Source organism: Prenolepis imparis, unplaced genomic scaffold, assembly GCF_030444845.1.
Source record: "Prenolepis imparis isolate NDT839.2.m4 unplaced genomic scaffold, iyPreImpa1.0 SCAF_12, whole genome shotgun sequence".
In the NCBI taxonomy this organism is placed as follows: domain Eukaryota; kingdom Metazoa; phylum Arthropoda; class Insecta; order Hymenoptera; family Formicidae; genus Prenolepis; species Prenolepis imparis.
In genome coordinates this window covers 833,362-845,584 of record NW_028141170.1, presented here as the reverse complement: position 1 = coordinate 845,584, position 12,223 = coordinate 833,362, and the positions used below count along the sequence as shown (strand labels likewise).

Sequence of the window (12,223 nt, the reverse complement as noted above, 5' to 3'; positions counted from 1 at the left end):
TCGCCAACCCTCCGCGCGTACTCTTCCTTCACCCTCATCTCGTCATCCCCGCAGCGTTATCCATCAGGCCTAGACGGCGCGGACCCGCTTGTTCTTCGCTCTCTTTCCACCGTTAGGCGCGGTACGTCAACGCGAAAATCATTTGCCGGTTTTCTCGCGGACGTCACAAGAAACAGTTATAAAACAATGCCAAGTATAGCAAAAAACAGAGTTTGAACGGTCCAATAACGATCTTACAATTGCGCTTATTAATAAAATATTATACGTGTAATTATACTAATCAGTGGATAATGAGATTGAATAGTAAAGTGTAATTATATTGCCGTGAAATCTTAATTAGACGTTTGTGTCGGTAGCCTTTAGATTGTAATATACATCAGAGATCTGTAAAATCTGTTTTCTCCCTTTCTTTTATTCATTCTTCAATTTCGCTATTTTTGTATCACACACATTGAAGGAATATTGTTTACTTCTTATAATCTAATATAATAATATTTATCTCTACTTTTGTATATGGTATATACCATCCTAGGTGCAAGACGTAGGTATATTTTCGTAAGCGCATTACTATTTTATGGATATGGCAAAACGGCTATTCTAACTCCAAGAGAATATTTAATATCGATTACTCGAAAAGAATTATTTACTCCAAGGGAAATTATAATAACCCCTGTAATTTTTTTTCCCGTGCGATCTTTAACACGCTACAAATTGCGAGAATGATGAGTTGTTGCTTCTCGCGAAATAATTGGGATCCGGGTCGAGATCTACGAGAGCTCGGAGTTCATCAGATCACCGGAAGAGAGAACCGGCATATAATAATTTTCGCGGTTGAATAATCTGTTAGCTATATTTATTCTCGCGAAATCCATTTTGTAACGTCGAATTTTCGCGGAATTTACTCGCGATTACTCGGGGGTAGCACGGATTAGCCAATTTCACGATATAATCTGCGAAATCTGCGCAATCCCACTCGTTATATACCGAGTTTCTCCTCTTCTCGTAGCTCACGATATCTTGATGAAGCCCTTATTAACCGCGAGCTTAAAGCCGCCAGACGAAAGGCCCTTAAAAGATCTGCGGAACGGCAGGAATATCGATCAATACCCGCGAAACTTTCAATTTAACGCGAGTGTCTTATCGGGAAACTTATTATTATTTTCCCCGTCATTTATCTATAATATATAACGTAAACTGTTTGTCTAATAATCTAGACTTTATATTTAGCGCGTGTTACGAATAAAAGATTTATTTATATTTAAGTTTTTGCACAGGACGAATACAATTGTGTTCACCGTTATAATCGATAGGAAATTAAATTATAAAATTATGGCAACATTAATGTAGAACTATAAAACTAATTAATAATTTAATTTTAATTCAGAAGAAAGTTTCAGGAATTATTTATACATGTGTAAATAACTTTTTAAATATAACAACTAAAATTTCTTTTTTTGTTTAAAGAGGAAGTTGTTTCATGTAAATAAATACCTTCTTTTCATGTAAATATCTTTCGTATTTACCGCTCGTATTTATTTGAGAACAGAGAGACAGAGAGAGAGTAAGAGAGGCAAAAAGAGCGCAAGAAAGTAAATATAAAATATTAGACATATATATAGAAATATATGAATTTTTTTAATATCTCATTTTATAATTATAGTAGGGAAAGTTTACGAAAAGGTAAAGAATTATTGATTAAATTACAAACAAAAATTTATGACAATCGTATTAACAAGGGGCGCGCAGTGATTTTTTTATATCTCGTGAATATACATATCTTCTAAAATCTTGCGTCGGGTTAAAATTCAATACACTTCTTTCGACCGCTTAACAGAGGACAGAGGTTTCTCTCTTAGAAAACTTGGTCTCCTTCGCAAGTAGATTTTCCACCCTTTTCTCGAAAGCGCGATTCTCGGAACCGGTTTATCGGTCCCCTTTTGATGGAACGGGCCGCCCCGCTTTTAGTTAGATAGCACCAGCCCGCGAAATCGAATATATAGAGAGAGCTACGTACGGAGAGCTGCACTCAAGAAAAATGTTTGTCGCAAGAGAGAGAGAGAGAGAGGCAGATATCGGCGTTTTCTTTCACATAAATCCACTTTGTTGGTGTGTCGCGGCGTGAGAGCGATCGGAAAAGAGGAAAGACGTCATCCGCCCCGGCTGGATAATGCATAAGTGACGGCGTATTCCGGGAATCATATCTCGAATTATGAATAAAATACTGGTTGCCTCGATATTGTATATAGATATATATATAGACAGTCACTATTTTATTAGTTTATATATATATGTATATATATGAAACACCGAGTATCGACTATGGCGAATATCATCGTGCGGCGATATGTGAGAATCGCTCGTGAATGTGTGTAGGTATATATGTAGGGTGAGAATGTATGTGTGTGTGTGCAACGTTGATTAATCCCGCAATCGCATCTCGGCTCGGACGATCGAAGTTGGCGAAGTTCCGAAGTGCGGTATGCCGGATTTCGATGGAAATGCACGTGGGATGTTGCAAACGATGCGTTCGCGAACGAATCAAACTTCACGCACAAAAGCGGCAGTGAATCCGTAGAATTTGCATTATCGTTGATTAAAGACCCCGAACGGAAATATCGTCGGCGCGGTGTTTTATCACTGAGAGATTCGGCCGGATAATAATCCAAAAAATATCTTTCGTTATTTACGTTATTTACGAGTCGATGAAAAATAATAATATCTATCGAGTATTCCGCGACATATGCCATTTAATTCGGGGGCATCGAGATCCGATACCGTCCGTCGTAGATATGAGATAATTGCGAGCCACATTCGATCAGGCGATTCATGCAACGGATGTCACAGGACGAGCGTAATTTCCCGTTTTAGTATTTTCCTACCGTGTTACATCCTTGTTACATTTAAGCTGATACGCGAGCCCAACATCTCTATCTCGTCCTTTAATAAAATGCAAAATATTTATATAGCTCATTATAGATATCACCATCACAGAAAAGAATTAAAAATCAGATGTTACGTATATTATAGATGATAGATTGAACTCAAAAGCCTATACAAATTCAACAATTTGTCATTCCCCGCTCTATTTTTTGTATGCAATAATCTTGTGAAAGAAATTAAATTGCAAGAGGGAAATGCAATAATTCGATGCATATTTTGCGACGTAGTTGGCGAGACAGGCCTGGTCGGATCGATGGTTTTCGACCTCTACGATAGATACCCGGTAGGTGCATCATTGTCACGGCATCGTGCCGATGCGGCGTCCTTCCCTCCCTTTCCCCCTTCCAACCCTGCCGGCGGAATGTCACCGCGAGAGGCACTCTAGCGGGCTTAATTGACGTAGACTCGTTGCTAATTAGTTTACATTACGCTCTCCGTATCCTCCAGGTCCTGCCAAGTCGCTCTCCGGCCTGCGCCTCGCCCTCGATATTGCGAGGGGCTCTTTAATGTCGAGCTTCGTCGCGCTGCGCACTAGCTACACATCGCGCTTGTGTGTATGTACACAAGTGTGGGTGGGTGTGTTTTTGTGTGTGTATGTGTGTGTCGCCCGTGTTGCAACGTCGGTGTTTGCATTCTGACGCACTTTCGTCGCCCTTCCGAGTGCGTTAGAGTGCGTATTTCTCGTTACCGGGGCAGCCTCGATGAACATAATATCGCGGAAATGCATCCGGATCGTTGAAAATGTACCCAAACAGCGATAAAATTTGCAAAATACGACATTCTTGTCATAGACGCGAGCTTATGACAACACCGGACACGTAATAACGATATATACGATACAGTAGAGACGATAATGTTGTCCAATCGCGAAACCGGGATGAGGTAAAAGGACCTCTCGAACGCAATCAACAGAGAGCGCGCGATTTATTAATATCCGTAAAGTAGCATGAATTAAATTTCCAAATCATTCCGTCTTCTCCGGACGCAATCAACAGAGCGCGCGATTTATTAATATCCGTAAAGTAACATTGAATTGAATTTCCAAATGATTCTGTCTTCTCCGGACTCTTATTAATGGTCAGCACACGTTAAGTATTATACAGGACTTCCTATACGATTCGATAGCGACATAAAAGAAAACGATGTGCAGGTTCAATTTACGAAAAATAATTGATATGAATCATAATCGCGGGATATAAGATATATTAAAATTATAGGAGAATATATTAAAAATAATAAAGAATCTTTTTGCGGTGGAATCTTCCGGAACAACTTCTTGTTCAAATTAAGTCCCGAGTATTAATCAGGTTCCGAACCATGTCGTGGAGTCAAAGGATGTGAAAGACAAGGGTAGTCAAACGGAAGGAACAGACTTTCACTTTTGTAAGAAGATAGTCCCCGGAGCAGCACTTTGAAGTGCGGTTAACAAAGGTGAAAGGCAAGCAGATAGAAAAACAGGAGAAAAATAGTTTAACGAGGATGTCCGCGAACGTAATCAACTTAGTTAGTTATGAGAATTGAGAACAAAGAAAAAAAAGAACATACACACAATTTTCACGAGAGACATTGAAGAAATGCCCAAAGAGGATCCGCTTCACTCGCGAAAATCTTCGTAGTTTCCGTTTATTGTAAACTTTTATTGATATTTTTCGGACTTCTCTTGAAAATTGAAAGATAATGAGTATTTTAATATTTAGTAAAAATTATATAATATGTATAATACTATATGTTTCCCCTTTTTTCGTTTTCAATAATTTATAAATATGAAACTAAGTTGGTCAACTAACTAAGTTGGTTACACTTGCGGAGAGGTTCTTCATAAACTATTCTTCTCCTGTTTATTATATTTTCTTGCCTGCGTTTGTTAGCTTCATTTTTAAGTATGCTGCCCCAGGAACTGTTCTTTTTTTAAGGAATGAAGAGCGATATTTCCTGTTCGACTATTTCTGTTTTGTCTTATAAAATATATCTGTTTTTAAATACAAGTATTTTTTACAAAATACTTTGATTCCATTTTGCAAGAGAATTGGAAACTGGTGCTGATAGGTAGTTTTAGGGGAAATTATAACAAATTGAACAAGAATCGAGCTTTGAGAAAGTTTTAAAAACTTGACTATCGCTATCTTTGCTATTTTTTTTTGTTGAATTGTGTAATGAGTTTATATCGGAGAAATGTAGAGAAGGAATTTACACGATACTGAATCATTATCGTATTTACGAATAGCATTCTTATTATATCTATATTTAATATCTATATTTAATAATACGATAAATACTCGTAAAATAAATACCCTTAAATATCGACAAGTTTATGTCTAAGATACGATATATTTCATTTCTTTCGGCTATCGCTATCCACATTTGCATGCCGAAAGAACGAGCGATCGAAATAATCTGATCAAACGCCGAGATTTAATGAGACGTAATAAACGGACGGATACTTTCTTATGAATTATACACGGAACGGTGATCACAATCGACTCCGCCAACGGATAAATGCTAATTTATCTTTAATTCTTAAAGACAAAGAAACAATGCGAAAGACAATTTCAGATATAATGAGAAGATATCATATCGGAGGATACCGACGGATAGGGACGAAATCAGATTATATAAAGTAAAAGAGATGATCTGAAAGAAAAAAAAAAGTAAATAACGATCGCGCTTTCTTTGACAACTTAATTCTCGAATTAATTATTCAGCTCCGTGGTCCAGCTTTATGCTCGAGAGAAGAAATTTATCCCAAAACAATTGCCTCGCCTCTTTCGCTGTATTTTAATTTACTCCGGAATGGCTCGTCAATAAGCAAAGTAATGTCTTTCACTAACGCGAGGCAGAAGCTTTAATTTACATTCCTATTTAATGCCAATTCATGTTACTGCGATTGTAAATCTCGCTCGCCAGATAGGAATATATTATATTTATGGTAATCTTTTTTTTTTACAAAGATTCTAATTGGAAAAAATTATTATCCGCAAACTTGATATTTTTCCTACGAGACAGAGATTACAAATTATAGTTCAAAGGAAGGAAGTCCACCTGAAATTTATATTCACAGTTTATATTTAAAATTCACATATTAATAATGCGAATCTGTTTTTATATATTTTTGTCGAATGTTTTTATTTTTCGATTCATCTCTCTCTCTCTCTCTCTCTCTCTCTCTCTCTCCGCAACTAGATAGGAATATTATATTTATGGTAATCTTTTTCTACGGAGATATACTGAAAAAATATTTTTCTAACGAGATGGATGGATTAGAAATTATAGCTCAAAGAAGGTCCGTCTGAAATTTATATTCATAATTTATATTTAAAATTTACATGTAATAATACGAATCTGTTACTATATTTTTATTTTTCAATTCATCTCTTTCTCTTCGTTTCTCATTCTCTTATAATTGTCAGAAACTTTTCATCCTCGAGTCGTCTTGGAGAGAAACATGCAGCTCGCGAGTGCATATACTCTCGGATATATACACGAGGCAAAGTATCATCGTTCTGTTATTTTCGCTCCGGCACCGCGACTGCTTTTCAAATATGTTTTCACTTTATCCGTGATATTTTCCCCGTCGCGGGACGTCAAACGGGAACAACGTGACCGCTGTGACACGCATACCAATGCACGCGAGAGAGATCCGACCGTGTATATTGTGCATGTTATGCCGATTTCCGTTACTTCTTCATATCCAGTTCTAGACACTATCGATACGAAACTAGTTGGCGAGACTTCCCAATTCAATTTTAACAGTTTAAATTGCATTTCGAGGAAACTGTAACATGCACACACACATAAAATCTTTGCACAGCGCGATACTTCCATAACGCGGTAAAAAAAATTGCGACAAACCTCGCGTAACGCGATAGATGAAAAATTTTAGTTTCTCTACCTAAATTCGATTATACTTTGTCGGCTTACATTATGAAAAATTACATAATTTAAGTTACATAAGGAAGAAATTCTTGAATCTTTTCCTACATTTTGTTTTAGAATAAAATAAAAATTTTTTTATCGTTATAATGTGCTGAAGACAAATTATGTTTTCTATCGTAATAATTAAATAATTAATAAATAAATATTTAATTAATAAATTAAATTAAAATAAATTTTAATTTCAAAATTAAATAATTAATAATAAATTAATAAAAAAAATCGTTTATAATAACACTTATATAACACAAAACGTCTTCCTCTTATATATTTATCTTGAATTGTCTGACAATGAGTTCAAAACTTTCCCTGATTAACGATTCGATTACCTATATTATGTGTCCATAAATGAGATCACAGAGTGCAGATTTATCGCCTCGAGATCGTCGTTTAGAATTGTCGCGATAAACGATCGTCAACATTATTCAAACGTTAAACGCCACACGTCGAAAGAACCATCGTGTATGCAAGGCGAATCTTCTGACCTGTTGCAAGCTTTCTTGTTGATTCTAATCGAGCGTCCTCGAAGTTTGCAGACGCGATGCGTTCTTTCTCCTTTCCACTTCGCCTAACAGCCGTTTGCTCGCTATCAGTAGGAAGAAGTCGCTCGACTATGAATGATACTTTCTTGCGATTACTCGGAATTAAGTTGAAGTCTTGCTGAATACACTCTGAATACTTTGCGATAGCTCTCAATGTATATACTGGTTCAATACGCTGGTTCAATAGATATTAACTTATAGATAGTAAATACTATAAGAAATCTAAACGAATTTTCTTTGATATCTACATTATATAAAATGTATATGTATTAAAAATGTTATTTATACATGTATATATAAAAATATAAATTTATAAGGCATATATTTTTTATATACATGTTGTATCTTATTCTAACAAGTCTAATTGCATATCATAGATCAGTGATTACATGATGATAAAATTGAGTAATATATAATTACATATATCATAATCTTGTAATTATTAAAAACCCACTATATAATTATACAGACTACAGACAATTAGGAATATCTTAGGGATTAAAATTATATTAGATGTTCGACAAGAGAGATTACGTCTTGAGGGGGAGTTCTCTTTTCTAGCTCGAGTAATGTACTTTTTTCTGCAAATAATTTAGCACCTGAAACCGCCGCTTAGAGAGAAAGTATACACGAAAGAAAATACACAAACTCGGAAATCACTTTCCGAGATACTTAACACTCTTTTACGGTGATAAGAAGTAAATTCATTACACGTCGATCCAATTTGAAATTCCACGGTCACTCGACCTACCCTCTAAGGGGGGGTCTAGCCCCCTGAGCGCGCGCCCTTCGAGTGCTTTATCCCGCTCGTTCCTTATCCCGCTTCCGGGATTGGCTATATTCCGGCGTTAGGCGCACATGACGAGGGCCGGATATGCGCGTCGGCGGATGCGCGCGGCGCGCGCGCGTAATACGCGCTCGCGAGCAGTGTCGCGTCAGCCCCCGGCCCTGCTGCACCACGTACCATCATCCAGGTCCAAGAACCTATTACCTGTTCTCTTCTTTCTCTCTCTTTCTCTTTCTCTGTCTCTCTCTCTCTTCTCTCTTATCAACCGACCGACCGACCGACCGACCGACCGACCGACCGACCGACCGATCGACCGACCGACCGACCTAATCCAATCGACCCATCCGCCAAACGACAAATCGTGGCCAACCGTCCGATCGCCACGTTGTCGAGAGTCTATAAAGTCGATCGAACAGTGCCCCGCCGTTGTTGTCGTCGAGGTCGTGGTTAAGCCGTTCCGTACGCAGAGCTAATCATCAATTGGCAAGTTCCTTAAACACTCATTATTCTCATTCGTATGCGAGATTCAATTGCACAGGTAGCGATCGGTTGCAACCACCTAGATCAGTGTTCTCCGATCGAGATTAGTTCGTTTATCATATTATAGAGACTTTGTGTTAGATTGATTTTTTTGTCGCAAAAGGAGAACGCAATGTGAGAGTGCGAATATGCCATAACAGTAAGTAATTGTGGCAGAAAATTAATGTCTTTTTTAAAGAAAGATGAGGGAAAGCACTGATCTAGATCATACATGAGAACCACGTAATCGACATCTCATTGATTGTTGGAAATGCGACGAAAGATCAATTGATCGTCAAGGGGGTGCGACAGAAAATAATCGATTGATCCTTTCGGAATCTACAAACATGTTGGTCACGTGGTATCGTAGAGATGAAAATCGAGATTGGATGACTGTCTTCAACGGAGCTAAACGGAAAGATACATCTTTCCGAATCAGAATACACGTGTAAATACGTGTGTCGACCATATGTACGTTTGTGTGAGTGTACGTAGGTGAGCACACACACACACACACACGTGTAGAAACGCGTGCGCGTAGATCTCGTACATGTAGAGTCTCTTGTTTTGATCATAAACGCGCTCACACACATGCGCTTATAGCAACTCGACTCGGCGATTCGGATAAAATATGGCTACAGCAGAATTGATCGCAAAATATTAAAAAAGTCATTTTTCTCAACGTCGTTCTTTTCCTTTTTTTTACCTATCTACTTTCATCATCCTCTTAATAAGCAGGTACTTCGTTAGCTATTCGAATAAATGAAATATACGAGATTAAATTAATACGTTAAGGCATTAATTTCTCATTTATATTATATCTATTGATATTTCAATGATTATAATTCATTAAAAATCCATTAAAAAATAATTATCCATTAAATATCCATTTACAAAAAATTGAATCATAAATTTAACTTTTATCTCTCACACTTGTCCGGTGGAATGATCGACTCTATCCAAATTTTTCGTTTAATTTTTTTTCACCAAAGACGAGATTCCTAGAAGGAATCCACCGTGTTTACTAAATCACAGCGTTGATACATCACGTCGGACATTCGTACAATCAAGCGGCATGTAATAAATCGTGGTTGAATCCAGGTATTTATAAACCGCGTAAACACTGGCGCGCGCCGGGGGGATGGATAATTTATGCGTTATAACTGACTAACTATATTACAGCTATCTAAGTTATGACTCACGTACCGAGATGAGCGCGAAATGAAGCCGAATTAACGGCCAAAGTTTCGCGCCCCGTTCGCGAATTATTTCATACAAATTCGATCCATCCCTCTCTTTCTCTCGTTCTCTTTTCTTTCTCATTGTCAGTCGCAGAACCCCGACATTCTAAAGGGATTGTCGTTAAGAGTTATTTTTAACTCTCTCGTCTCTCTCTCTCTCTCTCTAAAAGAGAAGACTCATTCCCGCTAAGTTAAATAGACATTCCGTGCGTAAGAAGCTCCCCTGGCGTAATTACATAATTAGCAAATTAGCCTGAAATTAGCGAGGAAGAACTTCGAGACGCACGATTTTCTCGAATAGTAGTAGTTTCTCTATATATGCGGTACACGTAAAAAATTTGACACAGAAATCCATCGAGTCGAATAAGCCGCGAATAATCGCGTTTTTCATTCTCATCGCGTTCCTCGTCGCGCCGCGACTTTGTAAGGGAGGCGCTTGGACGAGAATTTGCGTGTTCCGACAAATAGTGTATATATCTCGCCGAGAGAATACTATTATTATATCAAGAGACAACAAGTGCGAGACTCACGAGGGTATGCAAGTCGCGGCCTGAGACGCGGATCCGTTAATAACTCACGCTTGGTGAAAATAGACACACCGTTACAGAAGGGGGAAACAAGGGGTGAATATGCGGTGTACTTGGCTGGTTAGAGAGAGAGAGATCAGGTCACCGCCAGTGTATTTTCTAGTAACCGAGAGAGAGATATGTACCTCGGAATGTCTCGGCGTTTAAAACGTATATCTTCTCGAGAGAAAAGTTCTTTGCGAATCCCGTCTCTCTTTCTCTCTCCTTTCATCGGCAATTATACGAGATACTTCTTTTCTTCCCTTCACGGCGGATAAACGAGCAAATCGCGAGCAATCGCGGCATGGGGGAGTAATGGAATCTACAATGGAATGCGTATCCTACGTAGGATCTTTTTTTTACTTATTTTCTCGAAGATAGACGAATGGTAAGAATTTAATGAGACATAAATCGCGAAAGGTAAACGATACGTTCGATTTTGACAATTTTGCCGAAGATCATCCAACGTATTGTTTCGCATTATCTTTAGATATCACTACAACTTCGCTCTAGCCAATTTCAGATATCTATGCGTCTTTTCAATTTCCCTTCCCCACATCGAGGTGCAATTAAGATACCCCATTCAGTTTCCGATGATGCTATTCTTGCTCCTGCTTTCTCTCTCTCTCTCTCTTTCTCTTTTGTTTTGTCTTTAAAGGAAGATTCAAAGCTGCAGAGAGGCTTTCACATTATCTTTCCCACGGCGGCAGTTGACAGTGTGTGTCGAAACTTTTGTTCCAGTTACGTTAGTCTGGAAAGAGAGAGAGAGGGTAGAGAATGGATAGAGGAGAGTCGCACACAGAAGGTGTCTGTCAAAAGAGGCGTCGTCACGTACCGGAGGCGTATTTCCGCTATCTTCGTCCGCTTGTCCGTTAACGCGAGAAAGAGAAAGATAAAGAGAGAGAGAGAGAGACAGTGTGTATATATGCTTGCATGTAGATGGTGCATGTCGGGGCGCAGAATAACTTGCGTATCTCCGCGCGCTCGGAATTTCCGTCTTCTGTCCACAAAATGCGCTGATAAACATCTTATCAAGAACCTCCCTTGTCGCGTGGTATTAAAGATATACGAAGAAAGCAACCTTGCTTTGTGCGAGAGAAAGGGACAGAGTCGCGATAGGTATTTTGAAATAATGGGAAATATATTTTTCTGATCACCGATCATCGACATGGGATATGCGTCGCAACTTTTAAAAACTTATTTTACAGTCGTATATATCCGACACGAAATAATGGCGGCGCGAAATTTGTTTATGACTCGCGATCGCTTCTGTCTCTGGCGTTGAAAATTTTAACCCCTCGACTCTCTCTCGGCAGGCGATAAAGTACGGATACGAAGTACGAACGGATCGGGCATGAATGACGAGGGCTCTTCAGAGTGCGAGAGAACGAGATCCATATTGACTTCAGAGAGCACAATACCAATCATAGATTGGAAGCGGATTATTCGCCCTCGCATTTCATACTCCGTGTCAAACTTTTTTTCTTCACGCGCGCCGGAAAGTATTCCGCATTTTCGCCGAAACATCTATCCTGCGTCACGGAAAGCGCGGAAATGCAACGTTTGGGGCAAGAGGTATTACGAGGAAAAGCGAGCACCCTCGACGTTGTTCTAATCAAACGACCTCCCGACGTGTGCGATTTTTTTCCATTTGCGTGCAGGAAGAGGAAAGATTCTGAGAGGACTCGGGATCACAAC

At 38.7% G+C, this 12,223-nt stretch overlaps 1 protein-coding gene across 2 annotated transcripts in view; it reads left to right on the top strand.

Moving 5' to 3' along the window:
* The window catches only part of Mub (poly(rC)-binding protein mub), a 124,528-nt gene that overhangs the window by 30,300 nt on the left and 82,005 nt on the right, over window positions 1-12,223 (top strand). Inside the window, exon 1 of one of the 2 annotated variants that reach the window (XM_083051910.1) lies at window positions 8,342-8,682. The exons of the other annotated variant lie outside the window; for it this stretch is intronic. The gene's annotated coding sequence lies outside the window, so the exon portion shown is untranslated. Of the gene's footprint in view, window positions 1-8,341; window positions 8,683-12,223 lie in introns of those variants that run through there. 2 annotated transcript variants of the gene reach the window in all.